Here is a 24,077-nt window from a genome sequence, read left to right on the forward strand (position 1 = left end):
TCTTCAGCAATTTATACCAATGCGCCGCTTTACCAGACAGCGAAATAGAGAATAGTTTCTTCCTCACTTCATCCATAGAGATACCTGCACACTTGAATAACCCGCATAATTCATGCAAAAACAGTAAATGATCTCCAGGATGGACAGTTCCATCCCCTTCATAGCGGTTATCAATAACACGTTCAATAATTTTCATGGGTATCTCGAAAGCAGTACTTGCAGTTGGTGGATTTAAAATATCACAAGCATCATTAAAGTTATCGCATATGGGAGATAAAGTATTATCAGAGGAAATTTTCTCCCCTAAAGATGGGAAGTTAAAAAGATCATAAAAACTAGCTTACCCAAGCTTAGACTTCTCCATAGCATTAGCAGTGATTGCGTTCATACTAATAACATTGCTACTAGCATGCAAATGAGGTTCCATAGGTTCTTTAATTTTCGCATCACACAATTCATGTCTTAACTTAGGAAACAAATTAAAAAGCTCATAGTTGTTTTCCATTATGCCTTACTAGTGTAAAACAAGAAACAAAAAGATGCAATTGCAGGATCTAAAGGAAATAGCTTCGAGTACTTACAACGGCGCCGGAAAATAGCTTAGTAGCCGAGATCCGGAGTGTGAGTACCTTTTACCTTTCCTCCCCGGCAACGGCGCCAGAAAATATGCTTGATGTCTACGCACACTCCTTTTCCTGTAGACAGTGTTGGGCCTCCAAGAGCAGAGGTTTGTAGAACAGCAACAAGTTTTCCCTTAAGTGGATCACCCAAGGTTTATCGAACTCAGGGAGGAAGAGGTCAAAGATATCCCTCTCATGCAACCCTGCAACCACAAAGCAAGAAGTCTCTTGTGTCCCCAACACACCCGATACACTTGTCAGATGTATAGGTGCACTAGTTCGGCGAAGAGATAGTGAGATGCAAATGATATGGATGAATATGAGTGGCAATAGCAATCTAAACAAAATATGGCAGCGAGTAAACATGCAACAAAACAGTAAACAAACGGAGATTCGATGCTTGGAAGCAAGGCCTAGGGATCCTGCTTTCACTAGTGGACACTCTCAACAATGATCACATAATAGAACCACTCTACACTCTCTTGTTGGATGATGAACACCACTAGTTGCGTAGGGCTACAAGAGCACCTCAATGCCGGAGTTAACAAGCTCCACAACATTCGATATTCATATTTAAATAACCTTAGAGTGCATGATAGATCAACACAACTATACCGAGTATTAACATAGCATGCACACTGTCACCGACAAGCTATGAAAGGGGGAATAGATCACATCAATACCATCATAGTAATAGTTAACTTCATAATCTACAAGAGATCACAATCATAGCATATACCAAGTACTTCATGATGCACACACTGTCACCATTACATCATGGAGGAGGAATAGACTACTTTAATAACATCACTAGAGTAGCACATAGATGATATTCAACTAGATCACAAAGAGAGAGAGATGAACCACATAGCTACAGCGGAGCCCTCAGCCCCGGGGGTGGATTACTCCCTCCTCATCATGGAGACAGCGATGGCGGTGAAGATGGCTTCCGGGGGCAATTCCCCGTCCCGGCAGGGTGCCAGAACAGAGACTTCTGTCCCCCGAATTGGAGTTTCGCGATGGCGGTGGCGTCCCTGGAGTCTTTCTGGAGTTTCGTCAATCGGTGTCGAAGTTTTAGGTCACGAGGGATCTTATAGGCGAAGAGGCGGAGTCGGAAGAGTCCCGAGGGGCCCACCCAATAGGGTGGGGTGACCACCCCTCTAGCCGCGCTGACCTATGGGGAGGAGGCCCTGGGCCTCCCCCTGGCTTGCCCTTCTGGCTCCGTGAGTCTTCCGGCGAAATATAATTTCTGTAATTTTTCTGGATTTTTCCGAGCACTTTGGTTTTTGGGCCTTTTCTGCAATAAACAGACATAATAAACAGAAACTGGCACTGTGGCATCTTGTTAATAGGTTAGTCCAATAAATGCCATAATATGATATAAAGTGCAAGCAAAACATGTAGATATTGTCATAAAACAAGCATGGAACATCAGAAATTATAGATACGTTGGAGACGTATCATAAATCACCCTTACTTCAGACAAGACGAACATGCATAGCAACTCACATGATATTCAACAAAGGTGTAATAGTTGATGGCGTCCCCAGAAACATGGTTACCGCTCAACAAGCAACTTATAAGAAATAAGATACATAAGTACATATTCAATACCACAATAGTTTTTAAGCTATTTTCCCATGAGCTATATATTGCAAAGACAAAGAATAGAATTTTAAAGGTAGCACTCAAGTAATTTACTTTGGAATGGCGGAGAAATACCATGTAGTAGGTAGGTATGGTGGACACAAATGGCATAGTTTTTGGCTCAAGGATTTGGATGCACGATAAGAATTCCCTCTCAATACAAGGCTTAGGCTAGCAAGGTTGTTTGAAGCAAAGACAAGTATGAACCGGTATAGCAAAACTTACATAAGAACATATTGCAAGCATTATAAGACTCTACATTGTCTTCCTTGTTGTTCAAACACCTCACCAGAAAATATCTAGACTCTAGAGAGACCAATCATGCAAACCAAATTTTAACAAGCTCTATGTAGTGCTTCATTAATAGGTGCAAAGTACATGATGCAAGAGCTTAAACATGATCTATATGAGCACAACAATTGCCAAGTATCAAATTATTCAAGACCATATACCAATTACCACATGAAGCATTTTCTGTTTCCAACCAAATAACAATGAACGAAGCAGTTTCAACCTGCGCCATGAACATTAAAAGTAAGAGCGAAGAACACTAGTGTTCATATGAAAAAGCGGAGCGTGTCTCTCTCCCACATAAGCATGATAGGATCAGATTTTATTCAAACACAAAACAAAAATAAAAACATACAGACGCTCCAAGTAAAGCACATAAGATGTGACGGAATAAAAATATAGTTTCACTAGAGGTGACCTGATAAGTTGTCGATGAAGAAGGGATGCCTTGGGCATCCCCAAGCTTAGATGCTTGAGTCTTCTTAAAATATGCAGGGATGAACCACGGGGGCATCCCCAAGCTTATACTTTTCACTCTTCTTGATCATATTGTATCATCCTCCTCTCTTGACCCTTGAAAACTTCCTCCACACCAAACTCAAAACAAACTCCTTAGAGGGTTAGTGCATAATCAAAAATTCACATATTTAGAGGTGACACAATATTTCTTAACACTTCTGGACATTGCCCAAAGCTACTGAAAGTTAATGGAACAAAGAAACATATCCAACATAGCAAAACAGGCAATGCGAAATAAAAGGCAGAATCTGTCAAAACAGAACAGTCCGTAAAGATGAATTTTTCTGGGGCACTTAACTTGCTCAGATGAAAATTCTCAAATTGAATGAAAGTTGCGTACATATCTGAGGATCACGCACGTAAATTGGCAGATTTTTCTGAGTTACCTACAGAGAGGCCTGCTCAATTTTGTGACAGTAAGAAATCTGTTTCTGCGCAGTAATCCAAATCTAGTATCAACCTTACTATGAAAGACTTTACTTGGCACAACAATGCAATAAAATAAAGATAAGGAGAGGTTGCTACAGTAGTAACAACTTCCAAGACTCAAATATAAAATAAAAGTGCAGAAGTAAAATAATGGGTTGTCTCCCATAAGCGCTTTCTTTATAGCCATTAAGATGGGCTCAACAATTTAAATGATGCTCTCGCAAGAATGAGAGTTGAAGCAAAGAGGGCATCAAAAAGCAAGTATGAAACAAATTTAAGCCTAACCCACTTCCTATGAAAAGGAATCTTGTACACAAATAAATTCATGAAGAACAAAGTGACAAGCATAGGAAGATAAAACACGAGTAACTTCAAAATTTGCAGCATGTAGAGAGGTGTTTTAGTAACATGAAAATGTCTACAACCATATTTTCCTCTCTCATAATAATTTCCAGTAGCATCATGAACAAACTCAACAATATAACTATCACATAAAGCATTCTTATCACGAGTCTCATGCATGAAATAATTACTACTCCCAACATAAGCATAGTCATTCATATTAATTGTAGTGGGAGCAAATTCAACAAAGTAGCTATCATTATTATTCTCATCACCATAATCATCAAATATAGGAGGCATAGTATAATCATAATAAACTTTATCCTCAATAGTAGGTGGCACCAAAATACCACTATCATTATAATCATCATAAATGGGAGGCAAGGTATCATCAAAGAAAATTTTCTCCTCCATGCTTGGGGGACTAAAAATATCATGCTCATCAAAACCAGCTTCCCCAAGCTTAGAATTTTCCATAGCATTAGCAACAATGGTGTTCAAAGCATTCATACTAATAACATTGCCATTAGCATGCATATAAAGTTCCATAGGTTTTTTAATTTTCTCTTCAAACACATCATGTCCTAATTCAATATAAATTTCATAAAGATCTCTAATATTTTTGTTGTTTTCCATTAAGCCTAACTAGTGAAAATAAAAACAAGAAACAAAAAGATGCAATTGCAGGATCTAAAGGAAATAGCTTCGAGCACTCACACACCGGCAACAGTGCTAGGAAATAGCTTAGTAGTCGGAGGATGTGAATACATTTTACCTTACCTCCCAGCAACGGCGCTAGAAAATAGCTTGATGTCTACGCACGCTTCTATTCCTGTAGACAGTGTTGGGCCTCCAAGAGCAGAGGTTTGTAGAACAGCAGCAAGTTTCCCTTAAGTGAATCACCCAAGGTTTATCGAACTCAGGGAGGTAGAGGTCGAAGATATCCCTCTCAAGCAACCCTGCAATTACGATACAAGAAGTCTCTTGTGTCCCCAACACACCTAATACACTTGTCAGATGTATAGGTGCACTAGTTCGGCGAAGAGATAGAGAAATACAAGTAATATGGATGATTGTAAGTAGTAATTGCAATCTGAAATATAAATGGCAGCAAGCAAACATGTAGCAGAACTTGTTGGAAACGGTGTTTCAATGCTTAGAAACAAGGCCTAGGGATCATACTTTCACTAGTGGACACTCTCAACAATGTTATCATAAAGGAATATAAATATAAGCACTTCACTATGCTATTCTGAATTACTCTCTGGCAGGATAACAAACACTAATTCACCGTGTAGGGCTGCAAAAGCAAACCTTAAAGATGTATTCCCAAGTACTAATAAACACCCCACGTTGTCACTGTGAGCATTCATAGGAGGTACTAACACACCACAATTTCATAGAGACATCCAACTCAAATCATAGCCCAGTGAACAAGTATTCTGTGAAATATAGCCTAAGAGACCCACATGGTGCACACACTGTCACCTTTACACACGTGGGACAAGGAGTCTCCGGAGATCACATAAGTAAAATCCACTTGAATAGCATAACGACATCCAGATTACAAAGCTCATCATATGGATCTCAATCATGTAAGGCAGCTCATGAGATCATTGTATTGAAGTACATGGGAGAGAGAGATGAACCACATAGCTACCGGTAGAGCCCTCAGCCTCGGGGGAAACTACTCCCTCCTCATCATAGGAGACAGCAGCGGCGATGAAGATGGCGGTGGTGTCGATGGAGATGCCTTCCGGGGGCAATTCCCCGTCCCGACGGCGTGCCGGAACAGAGACTTCTGTCCCCCGAATTTTGGCTACGCGATGGCGGCGGCTCTGGATTTTTTCTCGTATCGTGGCTTATTCTCTTAGGGTTTTCGCGACGGAGGCTTTAAGTAGGCAGAAGGGCAGCCTCGGAGGGGTCCTGGGGGACCCACACACTAGGGGGGCGCGCCCCCCCTTGGCCGCGCCGCCATGTGGGGTGGGGTGACAAGGTATCAACTTGTCAATGCCTACGGATTGTAGACTAGGGTTTAGTTGGAAGTAGAGGGCAAGTAGATCTCGAAGGTTTCAGCCGAAAAGTACTCGACGATTATGAAAACTAGGGTTTGTAAACAATGATTCGATGATTTATGCGTCCCTCGACTCCCCCTTATATAGGAGGTGGAGCCGAGGGATCCGTGCCGTACAAGTTACAGAGTCCGGGAAGGTTTCTAACTCATCCCGCAAGATTACAAATAAGACTTTCTATTACAACTCTAGCCTTCCTTAATAACATCTTGGGCTTCTGAATCTTCTTATTCTTCGGGTAGTGGGCCTTCAGTAAACCCCGGGTACTATCTTCGGCAGGCCCATTTGGGATGCCTATGTCAGTAGCCCCCGAGATTTTGCTTGAATCGCAGAGTTAAGGAAAATCTCCACTGTTTATTTTTATTCGACAACTTCGACTTTTCTATATTTCTTCTCATAAACTTCTATATTGTACAGGGATAATGGTAGTTGGGGCTAGTTCATCTGACGAATCAGGTACTAGTTAACTGCTCTAGTGGCAATCCGCAAAAACCTACTTCAAAATCACGTCCCTAGACATGACCTCGGGATACTGGTGTAAACTTCAATAGGTGCCGCTTAAGGTCTTACCATTCTGTCGAGTCCCAGTAAAATTTATCGGGTACCTAACGCGTCCGTTAGGATTTTTCTTCGTATCTGTTGATACGGATAAAAGTAGCAGAGCGCAGTCTTTGGCGATGCCACGCCCAGCAGAACGGATCTGGGGTCTTACCTTCGCAAATTCGCGGCATTCAGAAATTGATCGCAACTTTGGCGTTCTGAGAATATATTGTCGAGTGCTTTTTCGGCTGTTGGAATGGCACATTTTATCGAGTCAAAGATGACTTATATTGCTCTCCCGATGGGAGTATATGCAGAGTTATTTATAACTCGAAATATACTCTTTTGCTCTGCTATCTTTCTTTTTGCTCTTTCATTCTTTTCTCGTCTTTTTTCTTCTCTCTCTTTTTTTTTTTATGATTTCATCGGGCACGCGAGCAGCGTTCCCGATGGGAGTAGCCCCCGAGGCTACAGCCAAGGACTTGTACTTGGTTGTAGGCTCCACGCCTTATGCCGCTATATTTTCTTTTTATCTCCCGAAGTTCTATAATTCCTCGGGTGCGCGAACAGCGCTCCCGATGGGAGTAGCCCCCAAGGCTATGAGCAAATATTTTGTATTTGATCATAGGCTCACGCCATTTCTATTTTGTCTTTCTGGATCTTTTTTCTTTTTTCCAAAGTAGCCCCCGAGCATTTGACCAAAAACTTGTATTTGATCAAAGGCTCAGCATTATTTTTCCATGTCGCTTTTACGAAATTGTAGAGTCGAATTTCTTCCTCTGCCAAGGTGACGTTATTGCTGACGATAGCCACGATTGCGATCCGATAATCGCGAGAAGCCTTCTCCCCCTGTCTTGCGGGCCCAATTGATCCACTATCTTAACACATCGTGCAAGTGGGGGACACACGTCCTCCGCTTTTTCTGGCGCACGTACCGTAACTTCCCCAACGTTGAATTACTTTTTTACCCTTGTTGCCACGTGGTTATCATCTGCCACACATTTTCCTTATCCAACGGTCCGCCGGTTCACCGCACCCCTATATAAGATCGTCTTCTTCCTCCTCGAGCACTTCCGCTCACGCCGTCCTCCTGCTCTCCTCTGCGAACCTCCTCCTGCGACCCACAGCCACCTAAACTCCTCGTCTTCAAGCTGCGAACCTTGCGCCATTGTTGATGCCACCGCGTCGATTGACGAGGCACAGCACGCCGGAGTCCTCCATGGCCGCCGTGGATCTGGGGGCGGCGGAGTGGGAAAGATCGAAGATTTCCACCCAAGACATCAACATGCTGAAGAAGCTGGGGATCAGCAAGAAACCCAAGGCATTGTGCTTCCCCAGTGAAGAGAGCTACCCAACCCCTCCAATGGGGTACCGGGTAAGTTTTGTCGACCACCTCATCCGCGGCCTTTCCGTCCCCATTCATCCTTTTCTCCGCGGACTGCTTTTTATCTACGGTCTGCAACTCCATCACCTCACGCCAAACTCGATTCTTCATATCTCCATTTTCATCACTCTTTGCGAGGCCTTCCTTGGCGTCCAGCCTAACTGGGCGCTATGGAAGCGCATTTTCTTCTGTCGCCGTAATGGCTCTCCCAATGTCGCCTATAATATAGGCGGCGTAGTAATTTCTGTTCGGTCCACTGTCGACTACTTCGATGTTAAACTCCCTGACTCAGTTCAAGGATGGCGCAAGAAGTGGTTGTACATTCAGGAGGAGAACCACGGATGTGCTGAGGACAACATCCCTCCTTTTGATGGTGCCGAGAAAATCTTTCGCCGCCACTCCTGGGACGCAGAGGCTACCGATGAAGAAAATGTGTCGACAGAAGCCTTGATGGCTCGCATCCACGAGTTACAAAATACTCGCGGCAAGGAATTATCGGGTATCCAAATCACTGCATACTTTCTTAGGACTAGAGTGCAGCCACTTCAAGCTCGCAAGTATCCTCTCTGGAAATATGCTGGTGAGAAGGACGAAGATCGGCTGTCGGTGGATTTGGAGGTCAAAGACTTGGAAAAGCTTGTCCGAAAAATCTCGTCTCTCAGCAAAAAAGATCCTGTCCCTTCTTCTTGTCGTGTAAAACCATTCAGCGCCGCCAATCCACTTCCCAAGGTAACCTTTGTCGATTGTCTTGTTATTGCTTTGCTATTTTTATTGCAACTCCTTTTCTGACATCTTCCCCTATTTTATTTTTATGTTGTACAGAACCATCCCGACCTTGTCTCGCTTCCTCCCCTTCCTGAAGGTGGAGAAGTCGAAGAAAGGGCCATTGTCCCTGATGACAACCAAGAGGCTCCCTCTTTTGTGAATGAACCCGTGGATTCTCTAAAATCTGCGGCTTCTTCTAAAAAAGACGGTGCTTCCGAAGGTACTGCATCAGCGCAATCTCCTCCTCCTGCTGTTTCTCCAAGGAACAAAAGGAAAAGGAATGATGTCGAAGATTCCGGCACCTCCAAAGCCGAAGAAGTTGATCCTTCACGTCAGAAGGCAACTTATGATCCATATCTCGCATCCCTCGTCAGCTCATAAGTCACCTTGATTTCCCCTTATTTCTGTACTCGAAGATTTTTGTCTCATCTTGCTTTTTATGCTGTCGATCTTTAATCACAGTGATGATGAGGAAGAAGCACTGACTCGTGGCGTGGCTCCTCGGACGAGCACGTCACATACTTTACTTGTCTCGGAGACGCCAGTTGAGGGAGAAGAATCCTCGCCTCCTCAACAAAACGTCGTCACCACTACTCCACCTTCAAGCCCCCTTGCTCCTTCACCAAAAAGGACAAGGGTTGAAACGATCATTGAGCCTGCCCCTCAATTGGGTAGCTCTTCTACTCCGCTCTTGGATGATGTAAGTTTTTAATTTTCTTGCCAATATGTGTGTTTCCTCTGTTTGCTTCTTTATGCCTTCACATTTTTCTTATACCGATGTTTTTTTCTACCTTCATTTTTCTTTGACAGCCCATGATCAAAGAGCTTGTTCGCATCGGATCCCAATTTATTGGGTACCGTGAATATGCCAGCAGGACTGAAGGTAACAACTTTTTTGCTGCCATTATTTCTAACTTCTTGCTCCTATTCTTGTCGCAATCTTGATTGTTCTTTTCTATTTTGTCAGAGAAACTTGCAGAGGCCAACAAGCTTGCCGACACTCTTGCTCAGAAACTGGAGCAAAGTGAAACGGCTCGCAAGAAAGCCGAACTTGATGCTAGCCAAGCCAAAGCAGAGGCTGATGAGGCCAAGGCAAAAGCTGCTAGTGTCGAAGAACTGCAGAAGAGACTTGAGGATGTCGAAACTGCTTTAAACGAGCACAAGGCCGCACAGGCTACTCGTGAAAAGGGAATCCTCAAGCGCTTGAACACGCAAAATCGACGCTTCCTCGGTAACTTTATTGATCCCTTCTATTTTTCTTAGGACTTGCTTCCTTTTGTTTTTACTTGCTGTCGACTAACATATATTTTCTATGGCAGGTCAAACAAGCCAAGAGTTTGATCTTGAGAATCCCACCAATGATCCTCTGCTTGACGCACTTTCTTATCTGGAGTTTCATGGCCAAGAAATTCGCGAAGGCGTGGTGAATGCTGACGCAGGATTGTCGAAGTTGTTCCCCTACTTCTTCCCGAAGAAAGAGGAGCCTAAGACTTTCCTTGCCCTTGCCAAGGACTTCAATCCACCGGAGGATCTTGGCCTGAAGATGCGCCAGGAGAACATGAAGGTTGCTGTCGAGAACACTATTGCCTTGGTCGCTCACAGCCAACAAACTGTTGACTGGATGAAGGTTGGCGACACCGAGCAGATAGAGCAAACAAAATGGCGGTCGTTGATCAAGGCAGCCAAGCCCAACACGAAGAAAATCTTGGCCTATCTCGGGATCAAACCATCTGCAACTCCTAGCTCATCAAGGCCGGAGGTCTAGTTGAATGCCTCTCCTTTTTTTCTTTTTCTTTGCTTTTTTATTCCTTTTGCCCTTGTCGCCACCTTAGCTTTGGCGACAATTACCCTGGTAGTCCTTTTGGAGAACTTTCTTTGTAATGTCCATGTAAATTTTTTAGAAATCAATGAAATTCCTCCTGGCACTTATCATTGATCCTGGGACTTTTCTTTTCCAGTTAATATTTGATAACTATTCAACCAATCCTTGCTCTGCCGATGCTTCACCTGCTTCTTCCTTTTCGAAGAAAATGCTGACCGACGATAACCCCCTCGAAGGTTCTTCAAGCAAACACTTGTCGGAAGATTTGCAAGAACTGCGACAACAACTTCAATCCATGAAGAAACAGACTCTGGCAATGATGGAACAATCTCGAAAAGCATCTGAAGGAGAGAAAATTGCTCTTCAACAGGCAAAAGAGGCCATCGCTGCGAAGGATGCTGCTATTGCTGAGGCTGCTGAAACTTCTTCTCGCGAGAATTATATGCTTCAGCTAATGACTGATGCCAGTTTGGACATGACAGGTATGTTTCCTGCTCATAACCGTGTTGGATGTTGTTTTTTGTTATTCGTTCCTTGATATTTTGCTTGCTGAGCCAGGCTCGTTTCTGGATACTGCTGCCGAAGACCAACGTGTTGAAGCTCGAACCACTGTTTCTTTGAGGCCCGGCTGCGCAACATGGATCTAACTTTTGGGTTACTCCTGAGCGTACTCGCCAAATCGTCAGATTTCAAGATCGCGCGGCTCAGGTCCGTGACTTCCTTGACTTCTGTACGAAGACTTTATTCTTAGTTTATGGGACCATGTTCCCTCGGAACAAGATGCCAGAGACCCTTCCAGCTTTAATGGAAAAATTTCGAGATGCTCCTCGAATCCATGGCTTTGTGCGGGCTCAGCTTTCTGCTGGCGCTAGATTTGCCATGATGATGATAAAAATTTGCCATCCAAAATTACCCATAGATCAAATTGTTCCTACTTGCCTGGCGAAGATGGCAAAGAAAAAGAGAAATATGGGCAAGATTGATGATTTGGTTACTCCTGTTGCCGAAGATATGATGGATGAACTTCTTCGGATGGATTCTGAGTTCTTCGTGAAGGGAAGCTATGCTGAGCATAGTACTCGTCCTTCTACTGAGCGAATAACCATAGACCATGTGCTAGGTTTCCCTTGAATACTTTTCCCTCTTCTTGCTGTATTTCCATCATCGATACATCTTTGTGTATTTGTAAACACAATCTATATTGTAAAGCCGTTAACTCTGTATTTTTTCTATTTTTGACCACCGAGCCCCCGAGCCTTTGGCTGGAGTTTATACTGTTTCGAAGATTTTCCCTCCTATTGTAATAGGACATCTTTGTTTTTTCATTGATGGGTTGCAAGCCCTCGAGTATCTTAATGTCGAAGTTCTATATTTTTTGTTGCGAGGTTCTTGGACCAAGGCAATAAGTTTTTTGACGTGTACACTATATTTATAATTGTTAGCTTCCGATGTTTATATTTGGCGAGGTGTTAGTGTACCAAGGCGAAATATTTCGGTAAGTCTAGTTTGTCTATATTGTACGTATTTTGAGACTTGAAGGCGTTGAGCCCCCGAGCGTGTCGAAGAATAAGAAGTATATCTCCACTATCTTTATTATATTGCAGCACCGCGAGCCCGCCTCATTAAAAACCTTCCCGGCCCCACTCGGTGCCCCGAAAAGGAAAAGAGTGCGTCTGAAAACTCGCGGGCGTTTCAGTACATTGTATTTTTACAGAGGAGGACTATATTTCAACTCTAGGCGTAGAACCGCCTGAGCTGCGCCACGTTCCAGGGGTTTTTCTCTGGAGCCCCTGTCTTCTTGTCCTTGATCCTGTATGCTCCTCCGTCGATGACTTCCGTGACAACGTAAGGCCCCAACCATGGTGATTCGAGCTTCTCAGTACTTTTTTGATTTAACCGCAAGACCAAATCCCCGACCTGAAAAGATCTTGGCCTTAACCGTCGACTGTGGTAGTTTTTGAGGTCTTGCTGGTATTTGGTGACTCGTGAAAGTACTTCATCTCGAGCTTCGTCGAGTGCGTCCATATCATCCTCCCGAGCTTTTTGTGATGTTTCTTCGTCATACTCTGTTACTCTTGGAGAATCATGCTCTATTTCGATTGGTAATACTGCTTCGGCTCCGTGGACGAGAAAAAACGGAGTTTCTTGTGTCGCCGTATTTGGTGTTGTTCGGATACTCCACAAAACACTTGGTAATTCTTCTGGCCAAGTATGTCGAGCTTTTTCAAGCGATCCTAGCAGGCGCTTCTTGAGGCCGTTGCAGATGATACCATTGGCTTTCTCGACTTGTCCGTTAGTTTGCGGGTGCCCAACTGACACAAAGTGCAATTTAATGCCTACTTCTGCGCAGTATTCCTTGAATTCCTTGGATGTGAAGTTTGAACCATTATCTGTCACAATGCTATGAGGTACTCCAAACCGAAAAACAAGGCCTTTCACAAACTTTATTGCCGACACTGCATCTGGTGAATTTATTGGCTTCGCTTCTACCCACTTGGTGAATTTGTCGACGGCGACCAGCAAGTACTCATACCCTCCTGGCGAAGCTTTGTGCAACTTGCCCACCATATCAAGTCCCCATTGGGCAAAAGGCCACGACAATGGTATTGGTGTTAATTCTGCCGCTGGAGAGTGAGGTTTTGCGGCAAATCTTTGACACGCGTCGCAGGTTCGTACTATTTCCTTGGCATCCTCGATTGCTGTCAACCAATAGAATCCTGCCCGAAAAACCTTGGCTGCAATAGCTCGACTACTTGCGTGGTGGCCACATATTCCTTCGTGTACATCCTTCAGAATTATTCTTCCTTCTTCGGGTGTGACACACCTTTGCAGGACGCCTGAAATACTTCGCTTGTATAACTCCCCTTTGATCACTGTGAAAGCCTTGGATCGTCGAATAACTCGCCTTGCCTCAACTGGATCGTCAGGTATTTCTTTCCTGAGGATATATGATATATATGCTTGCATCCAAGGAACTTCTACCATCATCACAAGCTCTTGGTCTTCTTCATCTTCCGTGGTTTCTTTGAGGGGCGCCACGGTTTTTTCTTCCTTTGCTTTTTTCTGCACCTTTTTCGGCTTCGTGGATCTCTCCGCTATTTCTTCCCAAAATACTCCTGGTGGGATTGGGAGGCACTGCGACCCGATGTTTGCGAGAACGTCGGCTTCATCATTGCTCAATCTACTGATGTGATTTACCTCGCATCCATCAAACAGCATCTCTAGCTCATTGTACACCTCCTTGTACGCCATCATGCTATCATTGACTGCGTCACATTGGTTCATAACTTGCTGAGCCACCAATTGTGAGTCGCCAAAGATTTTTAGTCGAGTTGCACCGCAAGCTTTCGCCATCTTCATCCCGTGTATGAGGGCTTCATATTCTGCTTCATTGTTGGATGCGTTATGGAACGTCATCCGAAGGACGTATTTTAACTTGTCGCCTTCAGGTGATATAAGTACCACTCCTGCACCAGCTCCTTCTACTCTCTTGGACCCATCGAAGTTCATGGTCCAGGTTCTCGACAAATCTGGGGGTCCCGTGTTTTGCAGCTCCATCCATTCTGCGATGAAATCTGGTAGAACTTGCGACTTGATTGCCTTTCTTTTTTCATACGTGATGTCCCGAGGGGAAAGTTCTATTCCCCAAAGGGAGACACGCCCTGTAGCTTCTGGATTGTTCAGTATATTTGAAAGTGGTGCTTCGTTGACTACTATTATCGGGTGTGCCGAAAAATAGTGGCGCAACTTCCTTGCCGTTGCAATTACTCCATATGCTAGTTTCTGGTACTGCGGGTACCGCTGTTTGGAAGGCGATAAAACTTCACTGATGAAATATACTGGCCTTTGCACTCCATGGAGTTTTCCTTCTTCTTCTCTTTCAACAACTAGCACCGTGCTAACCACTTGGGGCGTGGTTGCAATGTACAACAGGAGAGGTTCCTTTTCCTTCGGCGCCACCAGGATTGGTGGTGTCGAGATTGTGCGCTTCAGATCCTCGAAAGCTCTGTCGGCCTCTTCGTTCCACTGGAATTTCTCCCCTTGCTTTATCAGAGCGTAAAATGGTAACGCTTTTTCTCCCAGCCTGGCGACGAATCTGCTCAAAGCTGCGACTCGCCCAGTTAGCTGCTGTATTTCTTTCAACTTTATTGGCTTCCTCATTGTTACGATAGCTTGTATTTTGTCGGGATTTGCTTCAATCCCTCTTGCTGAAACTAGAAACCCCAGAAGTTCTCCTGCTGGGACGCCGAAAGAACACTTCGTCGGGTTCAGCTTGAGGCAGAATTTGTCGAGGTTGTCAAAGGTTTCCTTGAGATCCTCGATCAGCGTCGCCCCCTTTTTTGACGTTATGACGACATCGTCGATGTATACTTGCACGTTTTTCCCAATCTGTGTCGCCAAACACTTCTGCATCATCCTCTGATATGTTGCTCCCGCGTTTTTCAGACCAAAGGGCATTGTTCTGTAGCAAAACACGCCATAAGGTGTGATGAACGCTGTCTTTACTTCATCTTCTTCTTTCAATCTGATCTGGTTATAACCAGAATATGCGTCCAGGAAGGAAAGACGTTCACATCCAGCCGTGGAGTCGATAATTTGATCGATCCTCGGGAGGGGAAAGTGATCCTTTGGACAATGTTTATTGAGACACGTAAAGTCGACGCACATGCGAAGGACCTTAGTGTTTTTCTTCGGCACCAGCACAGGATTTGCTACCCATGTGGCTTCTGTGTGTAACTCCTTGATAAAACCAGCTTCTCATAGTCGATCGATTTCTGACAGCATGGCCTTGCGGTTTGGTTCCGAAAAACGCCGCAGAGGTTGTTTGATTGGTCTCGCTAGTGGATCCAAGTTTAGGTGGTGCTCGGCAAGTTCCCTGGGTACTCCTGGCATGTCAGCTGGACACCATGCGAAGATTTTCCAGTTCTCACGGAGGAACTCGACGAGCGCGCTTTCCTATGTGAGGTCCATGTCGTTTGCGATGGACGTCGTCTTTTTTGGGTCTGTCGGGTGAATCTGGACCTCCTTAGAATTTTTCTCGGTATTGAAAGTTGATTCTTTATTTGGCCTTCCAACGTCTGGCAGTACGTCGTAGTCAGTCATACTCCTTGACGCCAAATACTCAGCTTGCATCCCGAAAGTTTCTGATATCCGATGAAAATCCTTATCGCACTTATCGGCTAAGGCGAAGCTTCCTTTGACTGTGATTGGTCCCTTAGGTCCAGGCATCCTCCACAACAGGTATGTATAATGTGGTACCGCCATAAATCTAGCATATGCTGGTCGTCCCAACAGAGCGTGGTACTGCGACGGAAAATCCACAACTTCAAACTCCAGCTTCTCGATTCTATAATTCTCTCGGGTTCCAAACTGAACGTCGAGATTAATCTTCCCCAGTGGATAACTTGGTTTCTCCGGTGTGATACCATGGAACCTCGTGTCTGTTGGCTTCAAGTTTGCTAAGGATATATTCATCTTCCTCAATGTATCTGCATACATAAGGTTTAAGCTGCTGCCGCCATCTATGAACACTCGAGAGACATCAAATCCCGCAATGACCGCTGGTAAAATAAGTGCTAACTGCCCTGGTCGAGGAACTTGCTGCGGATGATCTGCTATGGTGAAGCCAATATCTTGCCCTGACCAATTAAGATACTCGACTGTTGGTGGAGGCATTTTTTCTGCCATGAACACCTGTCGCGAGATTACTTTCTGAGCTCTATTGGATGGCCTTCCCTTCTGAATCATCGACACCGCTCCGTTGGAGTTAGGATCAACGTAAGGTGGTGGTGGTGGTGCTGCCGCTATTCTGAGCTGATGTCGATTGTCTTCCGTAATTGCGGGAGGAGGTGGCAAGTGAATCTCGCTCCTGGGTTCTCGAGGATTTCTCTGTGCTGCTCGAGCGTTAGCATGCTCTGCCCACCTTAACATTGCCTGGAAATTGCGACAATCTTTCTGCAGATGTCATGACTGTCTTTTTCCGTTGTTATCGAGGAAAAAGTGCATCTGACACGGCCCATTCATCATCTCTTCAGGAGACACGAAAGGCCTCGGGAACCTAGGCCCGCTATTTTGCCTGTTGTTTCGAGAATCGTCTCTATTATCGCCTCGCTGCTCATTGCTTCTCTGATAATTGTCTCTGTTGTTTCCTCCTACGTTTGCCCGAAAGCCTGCCGAAATTTGTCCTGGAGCATCATAGTTCGGGTACTGCCGAGGAAATCGTCGCCTCGGTTGATAATTTCGACCACGGTCCTCCTCTGGCGACCTGTGCCGTTTATTGTGGACAGCATCTTCTCCATCTGCCCACCTGTTTGCTATTTCCATTAACGCGGATACTGTCTTTGGGTTGGTCCTCCCCAAGTCCTCAACAAAATCTCCACGCCTGATTCCTGCGAAAAACGCATCTATCGCTCTCTCGTCAGATATATTTTCTGCCGAGTTTTTGATGATGTTCCACCTTTGGATATATTTTCTCATTGGCTCGTCTGGCTTTTGTCGACATGCTCTCAACTCCTCTAACGACGCAGGTTTTTTGCACGTGGACCTGAAGTTCTTGACGAACACGTCCTCGAAGCTTTCCCAACTGTCGATAGATCCTAGAGGGAGTTTCTTTATCCAAGACCGTGCGGCTCCACTCAAACGCACCTGGATGCTTTGCATAGCTGTTGCTCTGGTTCCTCCTGTGAGTTTCACCGTCTCGAGATAATCAACTAGCCAATCTTCTGGATCTTGAAGGCCGTCGAATTTTTTGAAATTATCAGGCAACTTGAATCCCGAAGGTACTCGAGTTTTCCGCACTCTCCTCGTGAAGCACGACAAACCGCACATATCCTCGTCGTTTAACTCTGGGGACTACCGATGTTCTCTTCTGCTTTGTCGCGCTCTGTCGACCCTTGCTTGTGCTGCCGTATCTCTTGCTCCACTTGGTCCTTCAGGAACTGCTGCTGCTGCTGCCGCAGGTCGTGGACTATTTTGCCTTGCTGTTCCTTCGGGAGGTGTTGATACAAACGCCGTCCCCATGGCTCCAACTCCTGCTATCGCCATGTTGTACATTGTTTCCCTTGGATCTCCTGGAGGTGGTTTAGATGCGAGGATAAAAGCATGTGTCGCCATATACCCAGCCTCTGGTGTCTTAGGGATGATGTTTCCTCTTGTGTCTATCGACATAAAGGACATGTCGAGGTTTTGGACCAGGTGCTCTCTTTCTGCTTCGGGTATGTGTTGTAACCTTGATCTTGCTCTGTTCCGAGCCTCCCTGTGGCTATCACCCGAAGTTCTAGATTGTCGACTCAGCTCTGCCCTTCTCCTGCTGGATGCAGAAGCTGCCTCCTTTCTTCTGTTTAACTCAGCTGTCTGTTTTTCCAATTCTCTTGCAGCTCGTGCGAGCCTATATTGATATGCTTGTAATTCCTCTGGCGTGGCTGTGGTGGCCATTGGTTCTGAGCCATCCATAGCTCTCACGGCTCTATCCCATGCTGCTTGCGGGAGTCGAACTCTGTGTCGCGGCTGTGGCCCGACATATTTATTGCCCAGGCCTCGTCGCAGATCGGACGGATCGACGTATGGATTTCCCAGATCGTCGAAAGCCTCAGATGTTTCCTCTTGGTCATTGCTTGGCTCTCCAATGACATAAATCTGATGATATTTTGTATTCAGATCTATGTTGGGTTTGGTGACACCATCGTTAAGATTGGTGAAGACCTTGCCCACTGTAGTAGATTTGTCGATGAAGTCGTAACTGTCGACACTGCTTGAGCCATCGCTTATATATGAGTCCGCAGATGACTCAAACGATATGTCGCTGAAGATCTTGGCGAGTTTCTCTCTTGCCCTGATGCTGATGTAGCGTGACGATGAAGTTTCTTCTTCTCCTGATTCGGTTGACGATGTATAGCTTGAAAAATCGGAATCGACCACCGACGATCCCGCTGAAATCTGAATTTCGACACGATACGATCCTTCTTTCTCGACGCGAAAGTGAAACCTTCCGAACGTCATCTCCATAGGCTCCGCCAGATAAGCATATGCATCCAAACGGGAGGGTGGGTGAGGAACAAAATCGACAGGACCAGCAGCGATCTGTTTACCTCGATCCATTGCGTTGCTTGCGATTGACGATGTCGAAGATCTTGAACGTGCCATCGAGATCAGATCCTTATGCCTCTAGTTCCCGCAGACGGCGCCAATTGACAAGGTATCAACTTGTCAATGCCTACGGATTGTAGACTAGGGTTTAGTTGGAAGTAGAGGGCAAGTAGATCTCGAAGGTTTCAGCCGAAAAGTACTCGACGATTATGAAAACTAGGGTTTGTAAACAATGATTCGATGATTTCTGCGTCCCTCGACTCCCCCTTATATAGGAGGTGGAGCCGAGGGATCCGTGCCGTACAGTTACAGAGTCCGGGAAGGTTTCTAACTCATCCCGCAAGATTACAAATAAGACTTTCTATTACAACTCTAGCCTTCCTTAATAACATCTTGGGCTTCCGAATCTTCTTATTCTTCGGGTAGTGGGCCTTCAGTAAACCCCGGGTACTATCTTCGGCAGGCCCATTTGGGATGCCTATGTCATGGGGCCCCCTTGGCTCCCCTCTAGCCCCTCTTCTGTGCTCTGGAACCTTCCGGGAAAAATAAGATACTGGGCGTTGATTTCGTCCAATTCCGAGAATATTTCCTTTGTAGGATTTCTGAAACCAAAAACAGCACAAAACAGGAACTGGCACTTCGGCATCTCGTTAATAGGTTAGTTCCGGAAAATGCATATAAATGATGTAAAGTGTGTATAAAACATGTGAGTATCATCATAAAAGTAGCATGGAACATAAGAAATTATAGATACGTTTGAGATGTATCAGTGGACTTTTTAGGCATAGATGCATGCTGGATAGCGGTCTATGTTCTTTGTCGTAATGCCCTAAGTAAATCTCATATTAGTCATCATGATATGTATGTGCATTGTTATGCCCTCTCTATTTGTCAATTGCCCAACTGTAATTTGTTCACCCAACATGCTATTTCTTATTGGAGAGACACCACTAGTGAACTGTGGACCCCGGTCCATTCTTTTACATCTGAATACAATCTACTGCAATCATTGTTCTCTGCTGTTCTTTGCAAACAAACATCATTCTCCACACCATACGTTTAATCCTTTGTTTACAGCAAGCCGGTGAGATTGACAACCTCACTGTTAAGTTGGGGCAAAGTATTTTGATTGTGTTATGCAGGTTCCACGTTGGCGCCGGAATCCCTGGTGTTGCGCTGCACTACACTCCTTCACCAACAACCTTCACGTGGCCTTCATCTCCTACTGGTTCGATAACCTTTGTTTCTTACTGAGGCAAACTTGCTATTGTACGCATCACACCTTCCACTTGGGGTTCCCAACGAACGTATGCTTCACGCGTCATCAAGCTAAATTTCTGGCGCCGTTGCCGGGGACGTGAAGGAAAATTACACCACAGAGATTTCTAACTCCCACGTCAACTGCACGCCAGCAGATAAATTTCTGGCGCCGTTGCCGGGGAGATCAAGACACGCTGCAAGGGGAGTCTCCCACATCCAATCTCTTTACTTTTTTATTGTCTTGCTTTACTTTATTTTATTTTCTGTTTTGTTTGCTTTCTTTATATCAAAAACACAAAAAATTAGTTACTTGTTTTACTTTATTTAATTTAGTTTGCTTCACTTATTTTTATTATTGCTAAAATGGGTACTCCTGAGAACACTAAGTTGTGTGACTTCACAAGCACAAATAATAATGATTTCATATGCACACCTATTGCTCCACCTGCTACTACAGCAGAATTTTATGAAATTAAACCTGCTTTACTAAATCGTGTTATGAGAGAGCAATTTTCTGGTGTTAGTACTGATGATGCTGCTGCCCATCTTAATAATAATTTTGTTGAACTTTGTGAAATGCAAAAGTATAAGGATGTAGATGGGGACATTATAAAACTGAAATTGTTTCCTTTCTCCTTAAGAGGAAGAGCTAAAGATTGGTTGCTATCTTTGCCTAAGAATAGTATTGATTCATGGACTAAATGTAAAGATGCTTTCATTGGTAGATATTATCCTCCTGCTAAAATTATATCTTTAAGAAGTAGCATAATGAATTTTAAGCAATTGGATAATGAACATGTTGCCCAAGCATGGGAAAGAATGAAATCTTTGGTAAAGAATTGCCCTACCCATGGACTGACTACTTGGATGATCATCCAAACTTTTTATGCAGGATTAAAATTTTCTTCGAGGAACCTATTGGATTTAGATGATGGAGGTACTTTTATGTCCATCACTTTGGGTGCCACAACAAAGCTTCTTGATAATATGATGATTAACTACTCTGAATGGCACACTGAAAGGACTCCACAAGGTAAGAAGGTAAATTCTGTTGAAGAAACCTCCTCCTTGAGTGATAGGATTGATGTTATTATGTCTATGCTTGTTAATGGTAGATATAATGTTGATCCTAATAATGTTCCTTTAGCTTCATTGGTTGCTCAAGAAGAGCATGTTGATGTGAACTTCATCAAAAATAGTAATTTCAACAACAATGCTTATAGGAATAATTTTGGTAACAACTATAGGCCATATCCTTCTAATAATGGTAATGGTTATGGTAATTCTTATGGTAATTCTTACAACAATAGTAGGAGTGTACCCTCTGGTCTTGAAGCTATGCTTAAAGAATTTATTAGTACACAAACTGCTTTTAACAAATCTGTTGAAGAAAAGCTTGGTAAAATTGATGTTCTTGCTTCTAAGGTTGATAGTCTTACTGCTGATGTTGATCTTTTAAAATTGAAAGTTATGCCTAATGAAACTAAAGATATGAAGTCATTTGCTACAGCAAACGCTATCCAAGTTCGAATTAATGAAAATATTAGATTGATGGCTGAATTGCATGCTAGGTGGGAGAGAGAAGAAAAACTTGCTAAAGAGAATAATGTAGCTAAAGTTTGGACTATTACCACCACTAGTAATGTTGATGCTTCACATGTTGCTAAACCTCCTACTATCAATGGTAAAATAATTGGTGTTGGCAATGTTTCTACTCCTAATACAAAGCGTGCAAAACTGCTTGAAACTGCTGAAACTGTTTGTGATAAAAGTGCTAAATTTTTTCAAAATATTGGGGACAATGATTCCATTGATGTAGATCATAATGGTTTAGATTTTGATAATTTTCATATCTCTGAAGTTATTAAGTTCTTGCAAAAACTTGCTAGAAGTCCTAATGCTAGTGCTATAAATTTGGCCTTTACAAAACATATTACAAATGCTCTCATTAAAGCTAGAGAAGAGAAATTAAAACTTGAAACTTCTATTCCTAGGAAGTTGGAAGATGGTTGGGAGCCCATCATTAAGATGAAGGTCAATGATTTTGATTGTAATACTTTATGTGATCTTGGTGCAAGTATTTCTGTTATGCCTAAGAAACTCTATAATATGCTTGACTTGCCACCATTGAAAATTTGTTATTTGGATGTTAATCTTGCTGATAATTCTATAAAGAAACCTTTGGGGAGGATTGATAATGTTCATATTACAGTTAACAATAACCTTGTCCCCGTTTATTTTGTTGTCTTGGATATTGAATGCAATGCATCTTGTCCTATTATTTTGGGAAGACCCTTTCTTCGAACTGTTGGTGCTATTATTGATATGAAGGAAGGGAATATTAAGTATCAATTCCCTCTTAAGAAAGGTATGGAACAATTCCCTAGAAAGAGAATGAAGTTGCATTTTGATTCTATCATTAGAACAAATTATGATGTTGATGCTTCATCTCTTGATAATACTTGATTTACACTTTCTGCGCCTAGCTGAAAGGCGTTAAAGAAAAGCGCTTATGGGAGACAACCCATTATTTTACTTCTGCAATTTTTGTTTTATGTTTGCGCCTTGGAAGTTGCTACTACTGTAGCAACCTCTCCTTATCTTTATTTTATTGCATTGTTGTGCCAAGTAAAGTCTTTTATAGTAAGGTTGATACTAGATTTGGATTTCTGCGCAGAAACAAATTTCTTGCTGTCACCAATTTGAGTAGATCTCTCTGTAGGTAACTCAGAAAAATCTGCGAAAAATCATGAGTAATCCTCAGATATGTACGCAACTTTCATTCAATTTGAGCTTCTTCATCTGAGCATGTTAAGTGCCTCAAAAAAATTCGTCTTTATGGACTGTTCTGTTTTGACAGATTCTGCCTTTTATTTCACATTGCCTCTTTTACTGTGTTGAATGGATTTCTTTGTTCCATTAACTTTCAGTAGCTTTGGGTAATTTCCAGAAGTGTTAGGAATGATTGTGTCACCTCTGAACATGTGAATTTTTGATTATGTACTAACACTCTAATGAGTTTGTTTTGAGTTTGGTGTGGAGGAAGTTTTCAAGGATCAAGAGAGGAGGATGATACAGTATGATCAAGAAGAGTGAAAAGTCTAAGCTTGGGGATGCCCCCGTGGTTCATCCCTGCATATTTCAAGAAGACTCAAGCATCTAAGCTTGGGGATGCCCAAGGCATCCCCTTCTTCATCGACAACTTATCAGGTCACCTCTAGTGAAAACTATATTTTTATTCTGTCACATCTTATGTGCTTTACTTGGAGCGTCTGTATGTTTTTATTTCAATAAAATCGGATCCTAGCATTCCTTGTGTGGGAGAGAGACACGCTCCGCTTGTTCATATGAACACTGGTATTTTTAGCTTACTTTTAATATTCATGGCGAAGGTTGAAAACTGCTTCGTTCATTGCTATTTGGTTGGAAACACAAAATGCTTCATGTGGTAATTGGTATATTATCTTGAATAATTTAATACTTGGCAATTGTTTTGAGCTCTCAAATAGATCATGTTTAAGCTCTTGCATCATGTAGATTGAACCTATTAGTGGAGAATTACTGTAGAGCTTGTTGAAATTTGGTTTGCATGATTGGTCTCTCTAAAAGTCTAGATATTTTTTGGTAAAAGTGTTTGAACAACAAGGAAGACAATGTAGAGTCTTATAATGCTTGCAATATGTTCTTATGTAAGTTTTGATGTACCGGTTCATACTTGTGTTTGCTTCAAACAACCTTATTAGCCAAAGCCTTGTACTGAGAGGGAATGCTTCTCGTGCATCCAAAACCTTGAGCCAAAACCTATGCCATTTGTGTCCACCATAACTACCTACCATGTGGTATTTCTCTGCCAATCCAAAGTAAATTGCTTGCGTGCTACCTTTAAAACTTCATTCTTTGTCTTTGCAATACATAGCTCATGGGAAAATAGCCTTAAAAACTATTGTGGTAAAGAATATGTAGCTTATGTATCTTATTTCTTATAAGTTGCTTGTTGAGCGGTAACCATGTTTCTGGGGACGCCATCAACTATCACACTTTTGTTGAATATCATGTGAGTTGCTATGCATGTTCGTCTTGTCTGAAGTAAGGGTGATTTATCATGATTAAATGGTTGAGTATGCATATTGTTAGAGAAGAACATTGGGCCGCTAACCAAAGCCATGTATCATGGTGGAAGTTTCAGTTTGGACATTAATCCTCAATCTCTTATGAGAATATTATCTGTTGTTGAATGCTTAAAGCATTAAAGAGGAGTCCACTATCTGTTTTCTATGTTTTCCCGGTATGGATGTCCTCAA

Source organism: Lolium perenne, chromosome 4, assembly GCF_019359855.2.
Source record: "Lolium perenne isolate Kyuss_39 chromosome 4, Kyuss_2.0, whole genome shotgun sequence".
NCBI classification, from domain to species: domain Eukaryota; kingdom Viridiplantae; phylum Streptophyta; class Magnoliopsida; order Poales; family Poaceae; genus Lolium; species Lolium perenne.